The following is a 26,969-nucleotide window of genomic DNA, read 5'->3' as shown; positions in this document are numbered from 1 at the left end:
TTTAAGGCAGGCCGGGACCTGCTGAGTGGAGAAGGATGCATGAATGAATTTAGTGCTGAATGGGAGTAGGATGTCAGAGCAGTCTTTGATGACTGCTGCTGGGCATATGTTGCCTTTGCAACTGGTTGGTTTAAGGTTTCTGAGGATGTTCGAGGTTTCTTGTTCAGAGATATCTCTGAACCGGAAGGGAGGGGGGCAGGTGTCTGAAGTTTCACTGAGGGGTCGGCGAACAGGGGGGGGGCGAGAGTTCACCGGACCAATCCTGGTTTGTTTGTTTTCAATTTCCTGCTGCAGGGTGCATATTTTAGTTCTCATGGCGTTCTGGATGCTGGTGCACCCAATTTCGTTTTTGGTGATAAGACTTGGTGGGGAGGTGGGTGTTTCCAGTTCTCTAAGGATCTTGAAAAGTTCTTGTGAGTTAGAATTAGCTTTATCTGTTCTTGCGTTATAGATTTGAGCTTTTGCTTCAGTGATGGCCTGTTTGTATTTCTTGGCTAGATTGTTGAATGCCAATTTTTGGGTTTCTGAGGGGTCTTTTATCCAAGCGGTTTCTGCTTGTCTTTTTTTTGCCCGCAGTCTTTGTAGGTCTGCGGAGAACCTTGGTTTTTTTTTGGAGAAGCGGGGCTACTGCATTTATGCCTTTATGAGGGTGATGGAATACAGATCTGCTAGATAGTGGGGGTCTTCGGAGCTCAGGTTTTTGGGGGCAAAGGGGGTTAAGTGAGGAGTGATGGAGTGTTTTGGATATTTTCTTGGCGCAACGTGCTAGCGTGGGCGGCAGTGTGGGTGGGGGTGGTGGAGCATGTTTGGTTGCTGGTAGCGTGAAGGCCAGTATGAGGTGGTCAGAGCATGGACAAGGGGTGTTGGAAGTGATGGTGATGTGGTTGTTGAGGTTTGCTATCCAGTCAAGGCATCTACCTTTTGAGTGTGTCGGGGAGGATACGCAGTGCATGATACCAAGATTAGTTAGGGCATTAGCAAAGCTTAGGCAAGCGGGTCCGTTGGGTCGTTGAGACCTAGGTTGAGGTCTCCTAGGAATAAGATATGATGTGGCATTTAGAACATGAGTAGCACTCAGTTGGAGGGTGGTTTTTCTCCCAGGGTATGTTTTCAATGAACAGTTCAAAATTAGGAACGTTCCGTCTTGCAACAAAGTTCTAATGATAAAGGTTCTTCTTGCTTCAAAAAGTCTCTCCTTTGGACCTTGACCAACAATTCAAATCATTCAGCAATTCTTTATCTCCCCGCTTGTAGCAGAGGGCTCCACACAACTTCTTCTTAGAAAGCAAAGCAAGAATATTTCCACAGTTCATCTGTATCAACAAAATATATTTTAACAGGATGATCCCACAATAGTTCACGATATAGTTGCATCCGCAATAATGATTTGTCAGGATGATTCAACAACAGCTTACATTATCTTTAGTAGTCTTGCCACTTATTCTGTTTTATAGGGCCTCATCTCAAGTTTGGCTGTAACCCTTAAATGCGGCAGTAACGCTATTACTGCCGCATTTAAGGGTCTGCCAAATCACAGGCGTGGCCGATTTCCCCCCAGCTCTGAGCTGGGGGCAAATCCTTCGTGATTTTGCCGATTTTCAGTGCTATTACTGCAGGCGGTATTACCGCCAGCGGTAATAGCGCCAAACATTTCCCATTGGGCCCAATGGGGAATGGGAAATTGCCGAATGGGCCCAATGGGGAATGGGGACTTACTGTTCCGCCAAACCCGTGATCCAATGCTAATAGCACCAGAGGTTTGGCGGTAGGGTTAATAGCCGTGGCGGTAATACCGCCGGGGTTAGCGCCCAACTCGTGATGAGGTCCATAGTCTTTAACCACAACACAGTACTTAAATGACTTCTTGCCTGCTAGGTCTACTACTACAAAATCTCTGCCCTGGTATACTCGCCTGCCAGGACCAATGAAAACTTCTAACAGTACTAGAAGTACTTTTGTGGTAAAGTTTACTTCAAACAACTTATAAAAGTCAGTTGACTTTCCACAACATCAGTTTTGACTACTTTTTCTCGGAAGACATGAAAAACATTGGCCCTGTTTGTTTCACACTTGTGATTGCCACATGCAGTGCAGGTTATGCTCCTTTCTTCCTGAATACTTTCTATCAGGAAGACAGCTCCCTTGCCACTCTTGTTTTCCCACTCTTATATTAACCAACTGCTGATAATGGCTTTTGCTCCAACTCTCTCTTCTTTGGCTTGGACACTGCTTGTTTGGGTCTTTTACAACACTTGCTTCTTTCTCACTCGTTCAATATGGTTTACAAACAACTTGTTTCTTAATTGCCCTTATAAACTTGCCTGAATATTTCCCTCTTTTGACTCTGGTAATGTCTCTGGCCTTTACCAGTATAATATCTTTCTTGATTGTTACCACATTTCCTATTCTGTCACTTTTGCTGTGTTGTATCAGTTCGATAATTCAAAAGCATTATTATTCTGCCACTTCAGGTTCTTTTCATCAGTTCGGTATTAAAAAGCAATAATTTTGGCCAGCGGGCCATCATGGATCGTTCTGGGGTCACACACTAGTAGAAAAACTCACCAGGTATCGTACGAGTGTCCGCTCGCTCTGCTGCCTCTGCATCTTCTACCTTCTCTGCTACACCCAACCCGGCAAGCTGCTTCTTTCTGTTTACTGCAGCCCACGCCGGTCAGGAATGGAGCGTTCCTCGCTCCAGCGACACTGAGGTGCTTGCCTGCCACCGAAGTCCACTTCCCAATGTGGAAAGCTTATATACTTCACGCTTCCAGCCACATTCACGTCCTCAGAGGGAAAGCTTTCACAAACAAAGCTTCCTGCAGCGCAACTTCTGCATACAGGGTCTTTGGAGGTAGAGACCATCTCAGAGCCGGAATTCGATCTGCAAATCACAGCAGCATGTGGCATATCTAGTTTCCTTCAACTTCAACTGCAACAGCAACGTGGAGTCACAGCGATCACTCCACTTCCTACTACTGCTGTCTATGGCCTGCACCAGAGGGGGTCTTATATTCTTCCCAGTCTCCCTCAGGTGTGGGTCATTAGTACAATTAGACTGCAACTTGCAGTCCAGTGCCTCTGCATCCTTCTTCTTTGTCCCAGTACTTTGGGCATTGTGGGACTTGAAGTCCCCAATGTGCAAATTACCTTTTCTATTTTCTTTTTTTTAATTTTATTTTATTAGCAGTATCACATAACACAAGTATGCATAGCAAAACCATATGTTTTCACATTCCGACAACTTGACCATTTTATGTTCCTTTTTCCCAACAAAAAACAGATAAACTCTCCCCCTCCCAACCAACCTTAGCCATCCTCTCCCCGGGTAGCTGAGGAATATGGATTAGAAATCCTAAGCATAGTACACCATGGCACAGTGTCCTGTCCCTTGCAGTGGGGGTCCACGCTCTTCTACCGGGTCAGGAGTCCAGCCCGAGGTCATGACCATACCTGCCAAGGAAGGCCGCCCACTCCAATTCTCTGATCGTGCAGCAACCCGGTCAGCATCTCCATCTCATATTTGTCCTGGCTTGGAGGGGCATGGCCAGCTGGGATGTGAGGAAGACATGCTCCACCGAGCTCCCTGCGGGATCCTGAATTGATGCCCTTTCTGTGCACTTATTAGCCCGATAAACATGCCTGCAGTAAGAATTTACACCAAAGAGGGATCTGACGGATCTCCAGATCGAGAGACGATCCTCTGGGACTGCCGGGAGGTGGGAGCGGAGAAGAGCGACTGAGCCAAATAGATCCAAGATGACGGGCACGTCTAGGGGACTCTGGTTACAAGCAGGAAGACTCGCTGCAGAGGTGGAGCGGCAGATAGGCCGTTGGCCAGTAGTAACTCCGCACCTCCAGCGCAGATCGGGAGGTTGAAGAAAAGCAGACCCGATTGCTCACAGCCCCGGGAAGTGATGGCCTGATTTGGAGGCGGTGGAGGGCAGGTGAGCGACGCGCCGAGGATTTGAAGGTGGAGTAGACCCGACTGATCCTGTGGAAAGACAGTGGGCGCCTTAAGGAGAGGCAGGAGCAACAACAGAGTGCATGTGGCACCGAACATGCAGGAGACAGCGTCAGGGTGCATAGTTGATGCCCATCAAGAGAGACTAGATAAAGGCACTGCTGGGATGGCCTGGAAGCGACCCTCCTCCCGGAGCGGAAAGACCAGCATAGACTTTTAGACTTTGAAGAGCCCTTAGGTCCTCACTAAAGGGGGTGTCTGCGCTGAACTCCAGAAATCACATAATATTAAAAGAGGGGGTAGCCTGCGGAGAGGCCATCCTCTGCTGAAGGACAGTAGACGATCTGGTGGATCGATCATACAGCCATTACTGATTAGCTGGTGGAGGAAGTGCCCCAAGGCAAGACGGTGCATTGAGAGTTTAGACCTGTAACCCCCATGGACTGACTTGAGCTGGGGAGCTGAATATCTAGAGAACGAGGTAGGCATTTTCAAAACTGGCAAAGTGAAGACAATGCAAAGGCCACAACTATAGGTGTTGGAGAGTTAGGATTTTGTGTAGGAAACTAAATCCAGTGTGAGCCCTAAAGAGCACTCTGAGGACACATGCTGGAGGGGAGAAAACTCCAGTGAAGCCAAGGCAAACGAAGATGGACACATTTGCAAAGAAGGGAGAGCAAAGGCAAGCCCCTATGGACTCCGAGGAGCTGCCGGCAGCAGGAAGTCAGAGGCTGACGACAGGAGAACCGATAGCTTGATATTGAAACTGCAGCCCTGAGAGCGTCAATGGAGTCTCGCATAGACGAGATCAAATGTGACATTGGCCTCCCACAGCAAGATGTGCACAATTTGGCAGGCAGTGTGGGGGAGACCATAGAGAGAGTAGAAGATATGTCCGTCACCACGAAGGAACTGCAGGAGAAGGTCCAGGATCTAACGACAAAGGTATGGTTTCTATAGGAACGGGAGGAAGATGCAGATGGAAGGGCAAGGAGGAGCAACATTCGTATCCTGGGTCTGCTGGAGGGAGAGGAAGGCAGCGACCCCACCACATATGTTGAAAATATGTTGCTCCAAGAGATTGGTCTATGAACATTATCACAAGGGTTTACAGTAAAGAGAGCCCACAGATCATTGGTGAGGAGACCCCTCCCCCTTCCGGAGAACCTTAAACTTCAAAGAGGATCCTGGCCTTCTCCAGAGGTGGAGGTGAGATCCGGAGAGGATCGGCTATGCTAGCAATTCACCCTGACTATACCTTGCAAGTTCAGAGAAGGAATGGCCAGTTTGTCCCAACGAAAGAAAGATTGCGAAAGCAGGGCATAAAATACATGCTCCTATATCCAGCAAAGCAAAAAGTGATACATAAAGGAAAGGCCCTGTTTTTCGATGCTCCCTAGGAGGTGAATGCTTGGATGGACGCTAACCGGATGGTGCCTATGGCGGACAAGAAAAACAACACCTGACACACAGTCAAGAGGAGGAAAGCCACGAATCACGAGATGCATAGGCTGCACAGATACCAGAGGGTGTCCTTGTTTGGGGGCTACGTTGAGTAGCATGTAATGCTGTATTTCTATTTCTTTGATCTAGGACTCTGGAGACCAGTGACTCTTGGAAGTTGGCCTACACGACTTGTCCTTTTGTTTCTTGGTAGAAATTGTAGATACTGGGCGGTATCCAGCTGTCAAGTTCCACAAGAGGGGGTGGGATAAATGGTGGTTACACCTCTACAGACGGGTGGTTAGTTCAAGTTCAGTCCAGTTCGTTTTGGTCGCAACACGGCTTAGCACTGTATGACAGATAAAGCCAGGAGTTTCACTGGGAGGATTGGGAGAGGGCGGAAGAGAGGGCACTGGGTGCCTGCGACAGGGAGGGTTAGAAGGAAGGTCAAGGAATGGTTAAATGGCTGAGTTGCTGAGAGTATCCTCTTGGAACGTCAGGGGATTGAACAATTATGTTAAATGGGTCAGGGTGGCTTTGTATCTATGTCAAAAAGGAATTGGGCTAGCGATGATACAAGAGACACTCCTCACAGTAGAGGAACAGGCCCGGGCCTTCAAAAATGGGGAGTGGTGGGATATGTGTCAGCCTTTTCCACTTACACGAGAGGAGTACTTATCTGGGTAGCCCCAACAGTGCCTATTCAGGTGGTAGAAGTTTGCACAGATAATGAAGGTAGGATGGTTTTGGTACATGGGTTTTTGGATAGAAAAGAGGTGTGCCTTTATAAACACCTATGCTTCCAACCATTGTGCGTCTACCTTCTTCCGCTCCTTGTACGCCAGGCTGGCCCCTTTTTGAGGGGTGACATGGATCTGGGGTGGAGATTTTAATTGTACTTTAGACCAAACAGTGGACCGATCAGACAGCAGGCACACCATCCCCACCAGCAAAAGTCTTAAAGACACTACTGGAGGAGTTGGAGTTGCGAGAGGTCTGGCGATGGCTGTTGGGAACTAAGATGGAATTTTCATATTACTCAAGTGTGCACATAGTTTATACACATATTAATTATTTGTCACAGGGGCAGATCAGATTGGGGAATTTGTGGGAGCCTCATAGGAGGGCAGGATGCTCTCTGATCACTCTCCTTTGATTTTAGAATGGGTGATGAGCAATCAACCAGCCCTGGCACCCATGTGGAGACTGCGAGTGGAGGCCCTGTGGGATGGGCCCTTCCGGGATCACATGGCGAAACAAATAGGTGAATATTTCTGTATCAATGAGGGGAGTGTTAGTTGCCGGAGACATTTATGGGATGCTGTCAAAGTGGGGATACAGGGAGTTCATATTGCAAAGGCTGGGGGGATTCAAAGGGAGTTAGAGCAGAAGTTAGCGGAATCAGAGGCGACAATTAACCAACTGGAGGAAACTTATCCAAAGGAGGATGATGTGGAAGGGAACCTTATCAAGCTTGTACAGGAATGCCTGTACTATGGTCCATGCGTTTAGATACAGCATCACCCCATCCCCACTGGAGGTTCAAGCCGGCGGCATTATTAGACATAGTTTTCAAGAGAGAAATACACAGCTTGGTAAAACATAACTTTCAAGAAACTCCAGGCACGGTGTCAGGAAAGGGGACATCGTGGGAGGCGTTCAAGATGGTGCTGAGGGGAGGATGTACGTCCACTGAAATGGGGGTGTTAAAACTGATTCGCAGACAACTAAATGAAACAGAGCGTGAAATAAAACGCAGGGAGGAGGAAGCGGACAGGTTGAATACACTGAGCTTGCTGGCCACACTGAGGGAGGGATTAGGCCGCTTCCATGACATAGCTGACAGGGAGGTGAAATACTTTGCTCAACCAGCAATGGCCCGTAGATATGGGGAGGAGGGGAAACCAGGGAGGCACTTGGCGGCATTGGTGAGACACGAACGCGGCTACAGGGAGATATCCATGGTGAGAACAATGGAGGGGGTGGTAGTGGTGAAACCAGGTTAGATTGCAGAGGTCTTCCGCGAGTACTACAAATTCCTGTATGTTTTGAGAGGCGCCCCACCGGAAGACAAGATTAGAATGTATATAGAGGCAGCAGCACTCCCTAGTCTTAGTGCTTAAACAGCTGAGGAGCTGGCAAACCCCCTTATAGTCGAGGAGATACTCGGTGCAGTGAGGGCCCTTCCCTCCTCAAAGGCGCCGGGCACCGACTGCAATAACAGCCGAGTTCTACAAGGAATGGGGCCCAGAGGTCGCTCAATATATGCTGGAGGTCTGGGAGCAGGGATTGGTGTCGGGACAACTCCCATTCACGATGCGAGAAGCAGTGATAACACTGATTCTTAAGCCGGGACTGCTCTTCTTATCGCCGGATCTCCCTGTTGAATTTAGACACAAAAACATTTGCGAAAGTGCTGGCGGACTGCCTGCTCCCGCATATTATGCAGATAATTCATAGGGACTAGTCCGGATTCATACCTAGGCGGTATACTTCTCTAAATCTTAGACGACTGTTCGTAATATTGGCACAGATAGATCCCTCCGCACAAGCAGTGGCGGCACTATTGGACATGGAAAAGGTGTTCGATTCGGTTGAATGGAACTTCCTGTTCGAAGTGCTGTCCCAGGTAGGTATCCCTGCGTATTTCCTGAATGCGGTGCAACTGCTCTACGCAGGATCAAGCGCCCAGATAAACATTGGAGGCACGTGGTCGGACCTGTTTAGGCTTGGGAGGGGGACCAGACAGGGGTGCCCCTCTCGCCCTTAATCTTTGCCATTGCAATCGAGGTGCTGGCGAGCAGGCTGCGGAAATTCCACGGCCACTGGGGCTTATCAATGGGGGGGGCCAGCAAACTAGTCCCGCTGCATGCAGATGATGCAATTATCTACATCAAGGACCCAATGATTAACCTGGCACCACTGACACAGGAAATAACTGCATTCAGCGAATCCTCTGGACTCAGGTTTAATCGATCTAAATCATCCATGTTCCCCCTGAATGAGGATACCACCTGCCCGCCAAATACCGAAGGTTTTGGGTGGGAACAGACCGTCGTTACATACCTAGTGGTTAAGGTCAGCAGGGAAGCCCAATTGTTACTAGAGCACAATCACAATAGCTACTTACAGTCCCTGAAAACTAGCGTGAACAGATGGTGTGGACTCCCACTCACACTCATGAGCAGGGGCGCTGTGGCTATAATGGTAGTGATCCCCAAGCTCCTCTACATATTCCAAAACATACCGGTATGGCCAGGGCTGGGCTACCTCAGAGAAGTGCGCTCCCAACTGATCAAGCTGGCCTGGCACCCAAGGGCCCCACATATAGGATGGGAGGTGTTGGCACTGCCATTGGAAAAGAGGGGTATAGGTGCCCTAGACGTCGAGGCGTACTTCCTGGTGGCTCAGTTGTCTTTTGCTCAGTTTTGGATGCCGGGAGCACCACCGACACCCCATGTACGTATAGAGCCGAGTTCGGTGCATCCCCACGCAATACAGGGGGTGATGATCTCATGCAAAGTTGTGGACAAATGTAGATAGGACTCAGTGGCTTGTACGGTGCATGCCTGGAGGAGGACCTTGAAAAGACATGGGGTGGGGTTCCTGTTTGACCCAAGCATCTCGCCATGGCAGATAGAAGTTTTGGCACCGACCTGTGACGAGGCTATAGTACGGGATCGGGGGTGGGGGGCGGGGATCACGCAGATGGAAGACTTATACCTGAACGGGGTGTTTGTATCTCAGGAAGAGTTTGTTAATAAAATGGGTAGTGGATTCCAACGCAGACTGCAGTATTTCAGGGTTCTCCTGGGTGCAGAGGAGTGATTTCAGCAACATATAATGTTATTCAGGCTGACTCACACCGCAACTCCCTCCCCTGCAAAAGGAGGTGGGAAGAACACATCGGTGAGACCTTTACTGAGAAACAGTGGACGACGATGTGTAGTGCCACGCACACGGGAGCCCTCAGCTCCAGGTTGCAGCAAATTCAACTTAAAACTCTTCATAGGGCATATATCACAACTGCACAGGTACACATGTACGACAGCACTAAATCACCTAAGTGCCCAAGGTGTAACACAGAACTAGCAGACACAATACATATGTTGTTGTCGTGTGCTAATCTGCGACCCTATTGGGAGGCAGTGTTCGGGGTCATGACAGAGATGTTGGGGCAGCCTGTTCCATGTACAATGTTGTGTGGCATGTTTGGCTGGTCGCCTGGGGTATCAAAGCGATATCGCAAACTTGTAGCGACGTGCATGATAGCAGCCAGAAGGTGCATTTTGATGAAGTGGACTAATGAATCCCCACCAGGGGTGAATAAATGGTTGATAGATCTAATCTGGCTGAGCGACACAGACAGGGATTACGCAGCCCTCTGGGGCTACAGAACAGGCCTAAAAGTATCTGGGACCCTTTCATGGCCTACATGGAAGCACGCGACGATACCCCAAATCAAGGGGGGATATGCACATGAACATTCGAGTTGGGAGGGCTAGTGGCCGTGAGCCTTCTGATGTTGCAAGTGCCTTATAGTATTATTGTCAATAAATTAATTGCAATAATGTGTGATACCATTGTGGTTTGATGTTGTAACGTTGTGAACCGTTTAATAAAGACATGTTAAAAAAAAAAAGACAGGAATGCCTGGAACACTGGCAATGATTAGGTAAAATAGTTATGCAAAATACACAGAGAAATGACATGGACAGGGAGATAAACCGGGCAGGCTGCTAGCATGGAGCAGAGAACCGTGGTGAGATCACTGAGGTAGAGGATGAGTGCGGGGTGTTATGGAGGTTGCAGAAAGAAATTAACTAAGTTTTCTGTACATTTTACTGAGATTTATATGGGGCTGATGGGGTGGATAAGGGGCAGGAGATCACGGAAACCTTTACGGAGATAGGTTTACCCACCCTAAGCAGGGAGTAGGCGGAGGTGCTGGGAGATCCGCTCACGATAGAGGAGCCAAGGGCGGTGATCTGGGCATTGCCCACGGCCCAGATGCCAGGAAGAGATGGCCACTTATAAAGAATTAGTTGATGAGGTGGCTCTGAGGCTGCTACAAACCTTTGAGGAGGCACATGAGGAGGGGCGGCTACCCCCCAGCATGGAAGAATCTATTATTGTCCCGAATTTGAAGCCAGGGAAAGCGGGGCAATATCGTGAATCGTATCGGCCGAAATCTTTGATCAACCAAGATAGTAAGATCCTTTTGGCGGTCCTGGCGGAGAGGCTGAAGAGGGTCATAGGGGTATTGATCCATCCAGACCAGATGAAATATGTTCCTGAGAGAGCGACGTATGGGAACTTGAGGAGGCTTATGGCAGTCAGACAGGATGCAAATGTGGTCAGAAGGTTATGCGGTGGTGGCACTGGATGCAATTAACCCCATAAGTGCCAAGGCCGAGCTATCTCATCCTTTGCATTACGTTTGTGTTGCCAAGGATGAGATAGCTCGTCCTTGCTGGCATGTCACTTTGTGCGATCCCTGCAAAGCAAAGCAGGTATCGCACAAAAGTGATATCCAACCCCCGGGCTATGTGAGGAGGAGGTTCCTCCTCAAGGCCCGGGGGTTGGATTTCCTTCAGTTTCACATCAGCACGCATGACGTGAAACAAAGTAAATTTCAATGCGGCAGCCATTTTCGGCTGCGGCTGTGAAAGGGGAAGGTAAGTCTCCACCTTTCTCTCCCTCTATCTCCGGTATTATTGTGCCGTTCAGATCGAGGGAGGTGTCGTTGGAAAGGGGAGACTCTCCCCTTTCCAACAACACATTATTTGAAGCATTGCTGGGGTGCATCGGCCGCAGATCGCTCGATCTGTGCCCAGCAATGCCACTAGACCACCAGGGATCTGTTTGTGAAGTGGGGGGGGGGGGGTAGAGGGGACTGCTTACTATGTAAGTGGGCCTGTTCCCCCTCTGGCTCCCAAAGCATCAAAGCATGGGGGCCAGAGAGGCCCTGGGGATGGATGGGCACAGTAATGTGCCCATCTGCCCCTAGGCAAGGGGCAAACATAAAATAAAAAAGAAATTAAGTTTTGGGTGGGGGTGGGGTGGCCACTAGACCACCAGGCATTTTATATAATGAAAGGGAGTGGCCCTCTAAATTCCCCACCGCCCCAAGTGGATGGGGGGGCCTCATGTAGCCCTCCCTGGGGGCAGCATTCTGCCCCTATCTGCCCCCAGGGAGGGCTACATGAGATGTCCCCTATCCATTTGTGGTGGGGGAGAGAGGACCACCAGAAATCTTATCACAGGCACCCCTCAAGCATGGGCCAGTACGTTTTGCCCAAGCTGGGAGAAGATGGGCACAGTAGTGTGGCCATCTGCCCCTAGGGTCGGGGCAAAACAAAAAATAAATATCAAAAACAAAAATGTTGTTGGTGGGTGTGGGGGGAACTCTAAACCACCAGCGACTTATGTAATGAAATGGCGGGTGACCCTCTCCCTCACCCCAAATGGATGGGGGGCTCTGATGTAGCCCTCCCTGGGGGCGGATTGCTATTGCAATCCTGCAATCTGCCCCTAGGAAGGGGCAAATGTGTTTTTACTGGGGGGTGAGGGTCAGTAGACCACCAGGGATGGCTTGAAAGGGGGGCCGTGATTGGAGAGTAGTAGTTATGATTTGTTTTTGCTGGGGTGACCATAGCTAACAAATATTATTTGTTTCATTTACAGCTTTTTCTACCTGAGCAGCTGCAACGTTATGTGAGTACTGTTTTTTATTATTCTACAGTTAGGGCCCATTGTTAGTGGGGTGGGTGGGACTGGGGCTGGATTATTGGTGGTGTGGGCTGGAGTGGGACGTCTGGGCTGGGACACAAATGCAGGGTCATGCCACAAATTGCACCCCATGCCAGCATAACATTGGTGTTTCCCTGGGAGCAGCTGTCTCCCATGTGGGTTGACTGTCCGCAAGCCCAGGCTGCAACTCTGGCTGTGCTGCGTTACAGATGTCACCCCCGGGGAGGAATGGGGATCCAGCCGAGGCTCCCCGGAACTGCCGCTGGACTTGGAGACGGTCGACCCACATGGCAGACAAGGTGCCCAAGGCCGAAGGCATCACCTCCGACCATCCTGGAGTTCTGTCTGGCCTGCGTTACAGCTTTTCCCTCTGGGAAAGGATAGGGACCCTGCTGGGGCTCCCTGGAACTGTCGCTGCACTTGGGGATGGTCAACCCACATGGGAGACAGCCGCCAAGTCCGGGGACATAACCCCCCGACTATCCTGCGGATCTGGTGTGCCTGCAGTACAGCTTCTCCTTCCCGGAAAAGATGGGGACCCTGCCAGGGCTCCCTTGAACTTCTGCTGAGATTGGAGACGGTATACCCACATAGGAGACGAATGCCCAAGGCCGGGGAGATCACCTCCAACCGTCCTGGAGTTCTGGCTGGGCTGCGTTACAGCTTTTCCCTTCGGAGAGGTATTGGCATTCTGCCGGGACTCCCTGGTGGGGAAAAGCTGTAACACAGGCCAGCAAGATGTCTCCGGCTGAGGGCACTCCACCCGATCAGCCGATCAGCAGTCAACAATTAAGGCTGCACCAAAATGCAAAAAACCTTCCAGACAAAAATCAGTTCCTCATAATGACCAGTTTATTAACTTCTTCACCATTTAAAAGTAAAACGAGAGAACCACAGTACGACGCATTTTGCAGCGTCCTCGCTGCTTGTTCACATACGCAAATTCACGCCACCCAGTGGTGATACATATACAAACACCTCATCACTATGGTCTAGGCTCCACAGTTGTCTCTTTTCTCTTTCACCAATATACAACACAAATTGTTGTGCACAATGTAAAATATAGAAACCATAGTGGCCATTTTGTAATGGTTAACATGCATCTTGTGGCATATAGTCATGGGTACAAAAACCCTATGCATAAACACATAACACCAGGTAGGGAGTTGCGCAAATATGTCAACCACGTTCCTTTTAGCTCCAAATTATGCCCCAATCACTCCAAAATTGAATATTCTTTAAAATTACTTCATTTTAAAGTGCTTAATGCATGGATATTATAGCAGCCACAGTTATTATTTCTACAATAAAGAGCATAGTGCAATTATTACAAAATACATCAATTGTATTTATAAAGTGCTTAGTGCATACATATTATAGCCGCCATAATTATTATTATGATGATAAAGTGCTAAATGCAATTACTCTAAAAATTCTCTTATTCAATTTTGGTTGATCTATGTATAGCCAATTGGGAGATTTGAAAGAATAATTGTCGGATTCCCTACAAGGGGTCCCTAAAAACCTCCCTATCCAAACTTTATGCACATAATTTATCTGGTGCAAGGGCATCATCCTTCCAGTTATTTAAAGAAAGTGCCGACAATAAAAGTGCATAGTGCTGGCTTAGTTCATAGGGTAAACAGTTGTTGACCCCAGGTTCCCCAATATACTTTCAGGTTTCGGTACAATGTGCTTTGGTGCGAGACAACTGTGTATACAACTAAAAGACCACAACGAGACGGTGTATTCCACATTTTCAAAAAATTGTTTAAAAGCATAAAAGAAATATCTTAAAATGCTAAAATGCTAAAGTGCTGAAGTGAAATACCACATACATGAAAGGAGTCTAGCAGCTAATTAGTTCAAATTCATATTCTGTAATAAAAGGCAATCTTTTGCAAAACCTGTACGCACTAACAGTACTTCATCAAGATGAGGACATATGGTGTAGGAATAAATCCTCTGGCTTATACTTTTAAGTTCCCAAAAACGTGTACAATTCCTCATCAATGTTATGTCCCTTTGGTTTTTTGGTCTTGAGGTCCAGAATAAACCTTGTTTCCATTTGTTCGAAGTTCAAGTTCTCGATTGCCCCTCATGGTTTCCCTTCACGTGATGCAAACCAAAAAATCTCAGACTGTCAATCTTCCCTTCATGGATTTCTCTAAAGTGTACTGCCATCGGGTACGATGCATCAAAGTTCTTTATAGCTCTCATGTGTTGTAACACTCTAAGTTTTAACTTACCAATAGTGCTCGCAAAATACCAAACATCATAGGAGCACATGAGAGCATTTACCATAAATTCTGTGTTGCATGTCATTCTCGTCTTTAATTAAACCGTATGGCCTAAAATCGGATGTACATAAGTGGTTCTGTTCACGGCATGTTGGCATGCCTTGCACTTCGTACACTTAAAGAAATCATTTATGTTATTGTTTTGGTTATCAGGGGCATATAACTGCTGACAAGTAAATCCTTGATGGAACAAGATTTTCTAAAAGTAATATTCGCTCTTTCCTCGAGATGGATGAAAACATTTCATCTGATAGTACATGCCAATGTCGCTGAAGTATCTTGTGTATAATATTAGAATGTGTGCCATATATGAGAATGAGTCAATTCATGTTATCTTTTTCTATTTCTTCTGGTGTTCGATTTATTAGAAGTAGAGTCGTTCGACTCAAATTCCGGGCTCCTAGATACCCTCTTTCAAGTATGGCTTTCGGATACCTTTGTTTTGTAAAGTTGATTATGGTGTATTTGCACTCTTTATCAAAACATTCTAAACTTGAGCAGTTGCGCCGGATTCTCACCAACTCCCCATAAGGGATACTCCATTTCAGTGGGGTCGGATGATTACTACTCGCAAGCAATGGCATATTTTAGCTAGTCGGTTTGCGGTAAAGCTCAGTGATGATTTGATTTTGATCTGATTTTACTACAACAGCCAGAAAGATGATTGACTTCCAGCTGTGTGTTTCTGTGAATTTCAATTTCAAATTATTTTCATTTAAGATTTTCACAAAATTTAACCAATTTGTATTGTCTCCATTCCACAGAAAAAACAAATCATCAATACCTCTTAACCATAATACCACCTGATTAGTGTATTGGCTATTGATTTCTGGCCATACTACTGTTTTTTTCCCACCAGCCTATTGTTAAGTTAGCATAAAATGGAGCAAAGCCCGTCCCCATGGCAGTACCTTGTAACTGATTATAGAACTTGTTATTAAACAGAAAGACATTGTTTGTTAAACTTGAGTCAATCATTTCCATAATCATTTGGCCATGGGCAAAGAAGTTGAGTGATCTGCTGTCCAAATAATGTTTGCATGCTTTCTTGCCATCACTGTTTTCAAAGGAGGTATAAAGCGAAACTACACCTAATGTAGCAAACATGTAATTCTTCTCAAATGTAATTCCATCGATCTTGCTTAGGAAGCCCTTTGTGTCACGTAGGTAAGAAGGTAAAGTAAATACCAAGAGTAGAAGAGTTTGGTCTATGTATTTGGACATATTTTCTAGAGCTGCTCCATTCAGTGTAACAATGGGCCTGCCAATGGGGCATGTGAGATTTTTGTGCACCGTAGGCAGGAAATAAATGGTCGGTATTTTTGGGAATTTGTTCAAAAGGAAATTGCAGTCATCTTCCATTAGAATGTCTTGATGCAACCACTTGTTCAAAAGACATGTTACTTTGGTGGTAATCTGCTCTGTTGGATTGATGGATAATTCTTCATAACAACTAGTGTTCATAAGTTTTCTATGGGCTTCCTTAATATAGTCATCCCTGTTCTGGATGACTATATATGGCCCCTTCTCTGAGGCTTTGATGGCAATGTCCTTCACATTTTGTAGTTCTTGTAGGACCTGCTTTTCCTTAAATGATAAATTTGACTTTATTTGTTTTTGCGATCTTACTTTTTTGAGATCATGGATCACCAGATCCTGGAATGCCTCAATATGCCTGCCCAGTTGGAATATGGGGTTACATTTCGATTTAGGTGTCATATTGCTATCAATGAACCAGTCTGTATCAATGTTGAGCATTTCCAATGTTATTTCTGTATTGTTTTGATTAGCTGGATCAATTGATTCTAGTTGTGCCAAGTTTAATAACCCCTCTAGATTTTCAATGGGTACTGCTGTTTTTCCTAGCTGCGTCTTTTTTGGTTTTTCTTTTGGTGGAGTGACATGAAAACATTTTTTTAAATCTTTTTTTCCACATGTATTTATAAAAATCGACCCTTGTTTTGGCATAATCGTAGCTTGCTGTTGGGCAGAAGTTGAACCCACATTGAAGCACTTTAGTTTGTTCTTCAGACAACTGATATGTAGACAAATTGATGATACTGTTGTCTGTATTGGTATAATTAATTGTGTTGATTTCTTCCCAGAGCGAGTTCTTGTATTTCCATCTGACTCTAAACTGCTTATTCCTTTGTCCCCTCCTTGTTTTCTTTTTGCTCCATGTCCTTGTGATTTTCCCTGACCTCTTCCTGCACTTTTTTTGGGATTGTTGCATCCATCAAGTCCCAACATACTCATTTTGTCTAAAAAATGAGTCTTCCTGGGGTGGTTGTCACTCTCACTAGTAGTGCAATCTGTATCAGAAGTAGAAGCTATCTCGCTACAGACTGGGGTTGTCGTCATAGATTTATTCTGGATGTTTTGACTCATCATGTTCCTGTCAGATTGCTAGCCGTTGGCAAGAATTATATGTACTATACCCACCTGAATCACAAAAGGATACAGATCGTCTTGACCAACAATTCGGAATTCTCTGCAAACCAACTGATATTCCCTTCCAGCTGATTGCAGACCTTCAAACTGATGTAACCCTCTAGCAATTGTATTACAACTAGAGCGATGAATCAACAAGAAGGGCACTGAACACAATAAAGGGAACCACTAGGCTCTATAAAAAGAAACACGGTTCAGAATTTACCCTCACACAAGTGGACAGTTATTGAACTACCCAACTGGAACCCAGACTAACCTGATGGTTTTTCTAGACGCAGTACAGAAAGATGGAAGAGGGTCAAGTAAAGGAATAACTTTTCCAAATAGTCCAGGCAAGCAACGGCAAGGAGGGAAGGTTAGTAGGGCATCTAATCCCGAACGGAACGAGGGCCGCGTTAGTGCTGAGTTGGTGCACTGCTGGATAGTGTTCATAAAGTTCTGTGCACGGATGGTAAACAAGGACGCAAAGGGAAGTGAAGAAAACACCACCCGATGAAGAACCTTAGGATCTGTAGTCGTGTTAACTGTGGTAGCAGTCGTTGAATGTACAAACCGTTTTGCGAGAGGGCTGCAGTGATAACCAGTGTTCAGTGGAAAGCAAACAGAAACTGAAAGTGGGAGACTACATTCGGAAGGTAAGCAAATAAAAAACAGAATGGTGGGTGAAGGGCTGATGTCCAACGCAGAGGAGTTCCAGAATGCACCCACAAGGAAATAACGCCATGGTGTGTAGAGCTCTCCGCCGGGGACACACACCGAAGCATGCAACAGTGTGTAGAATTCTCTGCCAGGGACTCACAGCGAAGCACGTAAGCCAAGAAAAGTTTTTAGAATTCTCAGGTAACTTCAAGGAATGAAATCCATTAAGGTTGGCGAAACCGCAAACAAGGAAGCAGATACAATGTAGCAAGAAGTATCCAAGTCACAGCTTCAAACTGAAACTCAATCAGAAGCAGTGAGCGTCACAAGATGCAGATTTAAATACATTCGATGTTCAGGATCACGTGATTGCCAGGACGCCGTGCTGAGCGTTAGACACTACGTCCTTGGGGCCCGCGCTCTTTCCCAGGCAACCTCCCAAACAAACGCCAGCGTGAATAGAACGGTCTGGCTGTCGTTCTAAGAGCAATGCGTCTACGTTGGAAGTCCTTCAAACCAGCAGACATGACAGTTCTTTCTTAAATGGTCGAACCGGCGGGCAAATGTATAAACTGTCCCCTTTTCATAGTCCTCTTTATCGTGGAGGAATTTCCTGTGTTTACGCAATGTAATCTCTTCTTCATATATTTGAAGACTTTCCTCAATACTAGCTCTAATTTTATTCCCTTCTTCACTCTGTGTTATTTGGGAGAGTTTGTTGCTTATTTCTTGCATTTTTGCCAATATTTTCCGCCTGTCGATCCGTGCATATTTAATCTGGATGTTCAAAAATTGTCCAGAGCATAGATTCGTTGAGTCCCCCAATTCTTTTAGCATTTCTGGGTCCTGTTCTTCAAATGATGGCGAAATCAGTATTCGCAGACCCCGTGGAATTCTTCTGACATCCACATAATTTTGCAAGGAGTGTTCCTCCCACCACTTGCTGAATGTATTTTTATTTTTTCCCAATTCTTTCAGCAAATGAATTTCATTTTTTTCTTTATGCAGATTGCCCACCTGCGTGATACTTCTGTCAGTTACACTTCCATGTTGTGTTTCACAAAACAGGGATTGTGCTTGCTCTCGTCATGTGTTCTCTCTATCCAATTGAGATACCATGTTGCAAGTAAGGCTATATGGTGTACTGGAGAGGAAAGAATATATATATATATATATATATATATATATATATATATATATATATATATATATATATATATATATATATATATATCTCGGTCTTTCTAGGCCCATTGTCACTCACGAGGGAACTGAGCCCTTTTCCAACCCCACCGCCAGGCAAGCACGCACGGCAAGCAGAAGGAAGTGGGCCATATGCGGTAGCCTCCTACACTCCCCATCAAGCACTTCCACTCCAAACAGTACCAACCTTTGGTCGAGGTTTCTCTCTATTCTGTCCAGGGATTTTATCCACCCCAGAAGCTCTGCACCTCCTCACACCCCCACCACATGTGACAATAATCTGCCCTCTGGCCACATCCCTCTCCAACATTTGGGGTCTATCCTTGCATACATCCTTGATAACCGCACAGGGTCCCACTGCCATCTATATAACAACTTAATGCTGTGCAATTTATATTGGCAGGAACTTGACGTTCTGTGTCAATTCTTACACAACATTCTCCACTGTTCCACATCCAAGTCCACCCCCATATTTTTCTCCCATCTCCTCTTCTGTATTTCTATGTCACCCACAAGCTGCTAGTAAGTACTGGTACAATTTGGAGATCAAGCCTTTCGTAGAGACATCCGTACTCCGGATCACCTTGGTGGCCATCAACTCCCTCTCTAAGGCCTCTTTCTATTCCAAGGTCATCAATGCTCCTTTAAGTTAGAGGTATTCAAACACTGATAGCGACCCTATTGCCAAGCCCTCCTCCAGCACAGGTAGGCCCACAAACTCCTCTCCCTTTACTACCTGCCCCACCCTTTTCAGCCCTGCCTCAAACCAATCTTGAAACCGGGCATGATCTGGGCTATTGTCCCATATTGGGGGTGCCAATATATGGCTTAGTGGTGAAGGCCATGTCGTGGCTCCGGCCATTTCCCTTTTAGTTCTCCATACTGCCCACAATGGGCCTATGATGCGATGCCCATGTACTGACTGTGTACTGACTGCGGGATTGCTTTCGGGGGACGCCCACAGCCACTCTCCTAGCTTAACTGTCCTCAATAAGTGATTCCCAATTTGCACCCCTTGTGTCTGCGTATCTGCTCGTAAGTGCCAGATTAGCGCCCAAAATTGTGCTGCCCTATGATATAATACCCGCCAACCCCACCCCTCCTTTCTCCTTTGGTTGTATCAACACCCTGAAGTGCACCCTCTGTTTTTGTCCCTGCCATATAAATTTGTCAAGCCGACACTTCATCTCTGTAAAGTGTGCGTATGGCATTGCAGTGGGCAGCGCCTGATAAAAAATATAACACCTTGGGAAGCAACATCATTTTGACTGCATTCAACCTACGTATCCACGACAGGGTGAGCCTTGACCACCCCTCTATGTCCCCAAAGAGCGTACACAACAGTGGGAGGGTAATTATCCATATACAAATCATTTAAGTCCTTAGGTATCCTTATTCCCTGGTACTTTATACAATCCTATTCAATTGGAATGAAGAGGGCACTCACATCCTCCTTCGCATTCCTGCACCTCTTAACCTAGAGGGAAAGAACCAATTTATCCATATTGACTTTGAACCCTGATACCTGTCGGTACTCAGAAAACAACCAGAGTACCCCCCGAGGTAGCCACATCGGAAAGGTGGAGTAGAATATCATCAGCGTAAAGACTGAGCTTATATTCCTCCTCTTCTACTCTGATGCCCGCTACCTGCTAATCCTGTTTCACCGTAATACTGAGTGGTTCTATGGACAAAGCAAAAAGCAGGAGGGATAGAGAGCATCCCTGCCTCGTACCTCTGCTGGGATGAAAGGCCCGGGACGTCTTTCCATTGACCACTACCTTTGCATTTGGCACAGCATATATTGCCCCAATTGCACGCTGCATTCTTTCTCCAAAACCCACCTTGAGAAGCACTGCAAATAGGAACCCCACTCGACTTGGTTGAATGCCTTTTCAGCATGAATGCTGAGTAGAGCATAACCCGCCTGAGCCTACATTGAGCATTGATATTGGATGGTAGCAGGGGCACTTTAGTTTACACAGGGTATCCCCCCAGCCGAAGGGCCTTCAGTTTCCGCACTCTTCTTCTGTAGTGCCTCCAGCACCTCCTTGTCATACTGCCCCTTTGCGTGCATCCGTGATGTTCCTTTGGATATTTCTGTTCTACGCACCTCCTCTCGCAGTCCCCATTCGTTCTTTTTACACACCCCTCCCTCATTAGAATCCCTCTTATTGAGTCATTAATCTCAAAAGTATGCAACAATATCTTCTGCAGGTTTTTCAGCAAAAAGTGGGTTCTGCCATAGGGATTTAGTACACCTCCATCTGCTATCTGCTCTTTAAGTCCTCCTATATCTAGTTTTATTACCACCATATCGTGGTCAGACCACGCCACTGGTGGAATAACACTGCTGATCACCCTCCCCCTTAGTCCTTGTAATCAATTCTAGTAATCAATTCTTGTATTGGTGGTGTGGGGGGCGGAGAAGAAAGTGTAACCCTCCTTCCCTGGGTGCATCAGATGCTGCATGTCTACCAACTCTGCCGCTGCGATCGCACGACCCAGGTGCCCCTATCTCTGCTCCCCACCAGGGAGGAGCAAGCCCATGAATTAAAGTCCCAGCCTATAATGAAAAGCTCCCTGCAGTGGCCAATATTGCATCTAGGATACCCTGGATAAATACAGCTTGGCCTTGGTTAGGGGCATAAAGTGCCGATCACTACCCTCACCCTGTCCATCACTACCCTCACCATGTCCATAATACCCTGTATTATAAGCAAGTGCTCCCCATCAGTTTCGTAACCACACACTTCTGTAGCCGCTGATGTTTGTGCAGTATTATTCCCACTCCATCCTCTTCGCTGGCTCTCTTGCAAGAACAGTACATCTAGGGCTGCATTGCGAAATGTGCGCGCTACTAAGGACTTCTTTGTGGGCAAATTCATTCCTTTAACATTCAGGGTCCCTACGACCAGACTCACCCTCCTCACTAGTCCCCATCACCTGTATCCGCACCTGCGTCAACCATCCCATAGTCATTACTAGTTGCCCTCCATTGCCTTACTGTGAATACATGGTGCCTCCCATGGTGAAGTCCATCGCTTACACATGCTCCCCGTAAAACTGCCCGAAAATAAATAAATTCAACTGTATAAATTGCATAAACTGTGAACTGCAACCTGCAGTGAATGTTACCGATATATCCTCCTTCCCTCTGAGGGTGACTTGGGGAGGCAGTCAAACTCTCCCCTCCAACATTCTGACAAGAATCAGACAGTCTTCCCACTACGTAGCTTAATTCCGGTGGCGACGTATACTCTTTTTCTCCTCCCCTCACCGGTGCACTCATGAGGTTTTACGTGGAGACAGGCCATTGAGATGCATGTATTTGCGCCCGCTTTGTCCTCTCCGATGCCTGGGGAGGGCTCGGCTGTGACTCCTGCTTCCCTCTCTTTTTGGCTGGGCTTGCCTGCTGATCTGGCATGGTATCTGCATATGAGGTCAGGTAGCTTAACGCCTGTTCTGCTTCGTCCGCGGATGTGATCCAATAGTCCGCAGATGTGATCCGATATCTCGGCCATCTCGTAGTGTAAGGCAAATGGGAATGCCCACCAATTTCTGACCCCTTTTTCATTTGACCACCTCATGAGCGGCCGGCAGTCACTTCTCCGAGATAATGTCAGATGGGGCAAGTCTTGGTAGATTGTAATGCAGGAGCCCTCATACTCCAAGTCTTGCCTCAACCACGCTCTTGCTAGCATGTCAGCCTTGTCCTTGTACCTCGAGAACCTGTCAATGATGGAGCTTGGCCGTTACCAATGCGGCCTACCACCTCTGTGCACTCTTTCTAATTGCACCTCTTGCCTCGAACAGTAGATTGATGATGTCTTGCACCTTGCGCGCCACTTGTGAGAGGGTTTCCACAGGGCTTCCCTCAGACCCAGTATGCCGATGTTATTCCTCCTCTCCCCGCTTTCCAGGTCAACCATCTTTAGGGTAACTTCCTCCTCACATAACTCCAATTCTGTCATTCAGTCATCCAGGCGCATTTGAACCATGTCGGCATTGAGTTGATTATTTTCCAGACTTTCTATCTTGCTTTCCACCATGCCTACCCTCCCTGTAAGATCTGCCAGGGACGCTTGCAAATCTCCTCAGACTGCTTTAATTTCCACCAAAATACTTCCAATGTCATCCTTCATAGCAAAGTCCCACACATCCATCTCCCCAGCAGTCACCCCTCTGGCGTCGCTCCTGCAGCTCCATCGGGCCTCCCAGTTTGCATTGTCCTTGGCTCCGTCACCCAAGTCCTTTGGAATATGTCCTGCCTCTGCTGTCAGGGGCACCATCAAACGCGAACTTCTCCTCTGCAATCTCAGGGGTGTGTCCCTTGAAGACTCCACTCTCAAGCCCTCCAATCCTTGGGGTCTGCGTCCAAGTTGCCTATGCGCTCTTCACTCTGCCTGACAAGTCTCACTGCCCTCTTCCACATCTGGATCGGCACTCACTTTCTCTTGGGTGCCCTCTCGATGTGCTAGTAGCCCGATCGAGGTCCTAGCCACTTCTGTGGTTCATCGATGGTGCCCTTCTTTCACTTGGCAATCAAGAACTGTTCTCACTGGGGCCTGCAGCAATGTTGGCAGACTCAAAACTCCCACTGTCAGGGTAAGAACATAACATGTAGGCAAACTGCCCCTGGCCCCAAGTAACTGGTGCCCAAATCCGTGTCTTTCCCCTTGGACTTGGGCAGCCGCTATGCAGCAGGTTGGGGGGCACTCCCACTTCCTCTTCACTTGAGTACACTCACTGCCAGGTCCGGGGACTCCAGCCACGCCGTGCGCCTCAAATTGCCTCTCTTCCCCCGTCTGCTGGGATGCAAGGCACTTCTCACCGCCTGCTGTGGCTGACCTGTGCGCCGCTTGACTGCGACCTACTGCTGTGCAGGTTGTACGGTGTCTCTGGGAGGCACCTGTGTGGACTAGGCAGGTCTCTGGCTGCGCGCTCCCCCCCACTCCTCTGCGGCTCACCAGGTCCTGGCTCCGTGTGCAGGGAGAAGGCCCCTGCTGCTGTCCTCGTCTTCATTTCGGCCCATGCCAAGCGGGTCTGTGGATCTTGGTGCTGGCACTGACCCTGCCTCCATTCCTCACCTGGGGGCTCAGCACCCCTTCTTCAGCACTTTCGGTCGTGTTGTCAGAGCTGGGGCAGCTTGGTTCTGCTCTATTTCATCTCTTTTCATGCTGGAGGGAGCAGGAGCCATAACTTCGGAGGACAGGTTTCCCTGCGCCCCCGATGGTCTCACCTTTTCTATTTTGAATGTTGTTTTCAAATATACTACTTTCCTTTCTATCCTTCAAAGCACCCTCTAAAGAAGATTTGCAAGGACTTAATGAATGGTTCTGATTTACTGGGGAATTATAATTTTCAGAATCAGAGAGGCTAAGGTTTTGATATTGGTATTAAACAGTCTCCTCTTGATCACAGAAGCTTTCACCCCCATAAATATGGGTGTCTTTGTGAGATGGGAGTCTTACTCCCAATACATGATTGTTTATTCCAATTTTCATCACCATCAAAACAATTAGCTTTAGGAAAGAAAGTCTTCTACGACAACAAGCTTCTGAGGAAGACAAATACTGCGTCTCACGTAACTGAGTCCTCCTGACTCCCTTGGGCCCTTCTCCTCCCAGGTGATCCTCCTGGCTAATATCACCCCCAGGGTCAGGATCAGGTAGCGGCTGCCTAACCCTGGCCACCTCAGAGGAGAATTTAGGTAGGATCTTTGTGAGTACTCTGCAGGATTCATCACATATGGCCCAGTAGATCAGGAAATATATGGCCATAAACCACAGAAAAAACACGTTGGCAAAGCCGAAGGTCATAACGCGGCATTCGTAAAGTCCGAACTGAGATGGGAAACCGGTTTCCCATTGATGACATGCATCCCGTGGATCAAGTTTGGTAAAAATGGACGCACCCTGGAGGGCTGTAAGAAAATCCTGTATGAGAGCTAAGGGGTATTTAACTTTCACTGTGATGTTATTAATACCTCGATAGTCCATGCGTGGAACAAGTTCTGTTGCAGTTTTTTTCGGTACGAAAAATAATATGCATCTTCCGGTGACTTAGGCCCAGTAACCTTTTTGTAGGTTCTCTTCTAGGTATTCTTTTGAGGCATTCTTTTCCTTTTCTGAAAGCGCACACATATGTCCAAAAGGTACTGTACTGTTGGTTGTTAAGTATGTGCTACAGTCTTCACTGCGGTGTGGAGGGAAGGTATGTTTTCATGGCTTCTGAAAGATCTCCAAGTACTCAAGATATTGAGTTGGTATGGACTTTATGTTGTGCACAACCGTCGTTCTGTCTTCCATGTGATGGTTCCAAGGAAGACAAGTCGCAGATTAATCCAATGTGCACTTCAACATGCATTTTTCAGACCTAAAAAAAAGAGTGCCAGCAGACCAGTTGATAAAGAGATTCTGATATTTTAGCCTGGGTATACCCAATATGACAGGAAAATGCACGGTTGTGATGAGATCGAAGGATAGGCACTCCAGATGTGCTGTCACTGCCATCATTAGAGGTTGAGTTCTTTTCAGAGATTGGTCCCGATACCAGCGGCCGACGATTCACTCCTTCAACAATTTTTCAGATTTAGGACAGGTTAGCAACAGATGTGAATGTGCTCATTCCTGATCTATAAATATGCCTGCTGCTCCGGAGTCAATAAGCGACGGCAGCTTCCAGGTATCACCCCCATGTATAGGGGTCAACTCCACCAGAAGGGTGTCATTGTAAACTGTAGCTTGAGCAATCATGGTTAAGGAAGGGCCTCTTCTTTTAACCCTTTCCCTGGTCCCATTAGAAGCGGGAGCTGGCGTTTCCTGAATGACGAGGAGGGGCTATAGGCAATTCCACACCAGTTGTCCCAGAGACCCACAATACATGCACAGGCCCATCTGCCATCTCCTCTGTCATTCGGCTTCAGATAACGGTCCTCTGGCAGTTCCCACATGCATTAGTTTGGGTAGGTTAGACTTGTGAGACATATCACAGTGGTCGGTACTGTGGGAAAAGGGAACTGAAGACCTATTATGAAACGTATTCCTGTTTTGCGCTCATGTAGACAATAAACCAACTGAAGGACCAGTGTAATAAGGTTATGTAGTTTAGCTGGCCTCGAAAAAAAGGCCAGTTCATCTTTAAGTTCATCCGACAACCCTTTGTGGAAAATTGTAAATTGTATCTCATCGTCCATGTTGCCTCAGAGGCCAGTTGTCTGAAGTGGGTGATTTAGGTTAAGAGATCTTGGGTTCCTTGCGTGAATTCCATTACCTTCTCTTGAGTAGTATATGCTAGGTCTGGGCAGTGTGACAAATCTGAGGATATCGTCCTTTCTCCCCTAAGGGGACACCTTTCCCATGGGGCCAGGGTGGTGCGTCCACAGTACAATAGTTAGTCCCCCTTGGTGATGTTGCATAGGAGCGGAAGCAATATCCCACCGACTTAGTAGACCCTCCCTCCTTTCCCAAATCAAGTTCTCCCTCACTTTCCCCAGGCAGTGTTAATATCTGTTATTTTAAGACTAAACTACTCAATATGATAGAGCTGACTAACAACTCTGGAAAGACCCAATGCTTCCCATGTAGCTCTACCATAGCTACTGTGATGAAGAGGATCTGGAGTATGATGATTACTCCAGATAACCCAAATGAATGGTCTAGTCTTTCAGCCTAATCGATTGGGCCAGAGAAATACAAAAAGGTAGAGGGAAAACAATATAAGGAGAGCAGTCCTCAAGCGAGGAAGCTGGGCAGATGCCGCCCCGAGGTAATGGGAACTGAAGCAGTAGACGCTGCGCAGGGAGCTGAGCGTGAGCGAGAAAGCAGTGCACTACCCGAACAAACCTCTGGTCGTCCCCATGCCAGGGAAGCCCCCGGGACGCAAAGCCCTGTTCCGCAAAGGTAGAAACGGCTCGTAGATTTGCTGCCAATGAGAAACCGAAGGAAAACTGATTAGCGCGCACACTGCCCACCGAAGCTTGCAACCGAACACTGCAGGATCCCAAAAGGAAGCACTGCTCACTGGAAAGAGGCACACCAGAGAGACAGGTACACGTGTAGTGCTGAAGGTGCTGAAGGTCCGTGAGGTGTTGGGGAGCAACATGAACACGAGAGATAGAGGATCTGGGACCCTGAGAGAAGACAAGGGAGTGCAGAAGAGAGCATATGCTTGGTAGGAGAGTAAACCAAGCTATTGCACCCATACAGTGTGAA

At 47.2% G+C, this 26,969-nt stretch overlaps 1 protein-coding gene across 4 annotated transcripts in view; it reads left to right on the top strand.

The window, feature by feature from the left end:
- Positions 1-26,969, top strand: part of OPLAH (5-oxoprolinase, ATP-hydrolysing) — a 664,980-nt gene that overhangs the window by 85,966 nt on the left and 552,045 nt on the right. For 2 of the 4 annotated variants that reach the window (XM_069621803.1, XM_069621802.1), the window contains exon 2: positions 12,095-12,124. The exons of the other annotated variants lie outside the window; for them this stretch is intronic. The gene's annotated coding sequence lies outside the window, so the exon portion shown is untranslated. The remainder of the gene's footprint in view (positions 1-12,094; positions 12,125-26,969) is intronic. 4 annotated transcript variants of the gene reach the window in all.

This window comes from Ambystoma mexicanum, chromosome 5q, assembly GCF_040938575.1.
Source record: "Ambystoma mexicanum isolate Mex_15411 chromosome 5q, UKY_AmexF1_1, whole genome shotgun sequence".
NCBI classification, from domain to species: domain Eukaryota; kingdom Metazoa; phylum Chordata; class Amphibia; order Caudata; family Ambystomatidae; genus Ambystoma; species Ambystoma mexicanum.
The sequence above is the reverse complement of the archived record's forward strand: the minus strand, read 5'-3'. Positions and strand labels throughout refer to the sequence as shown.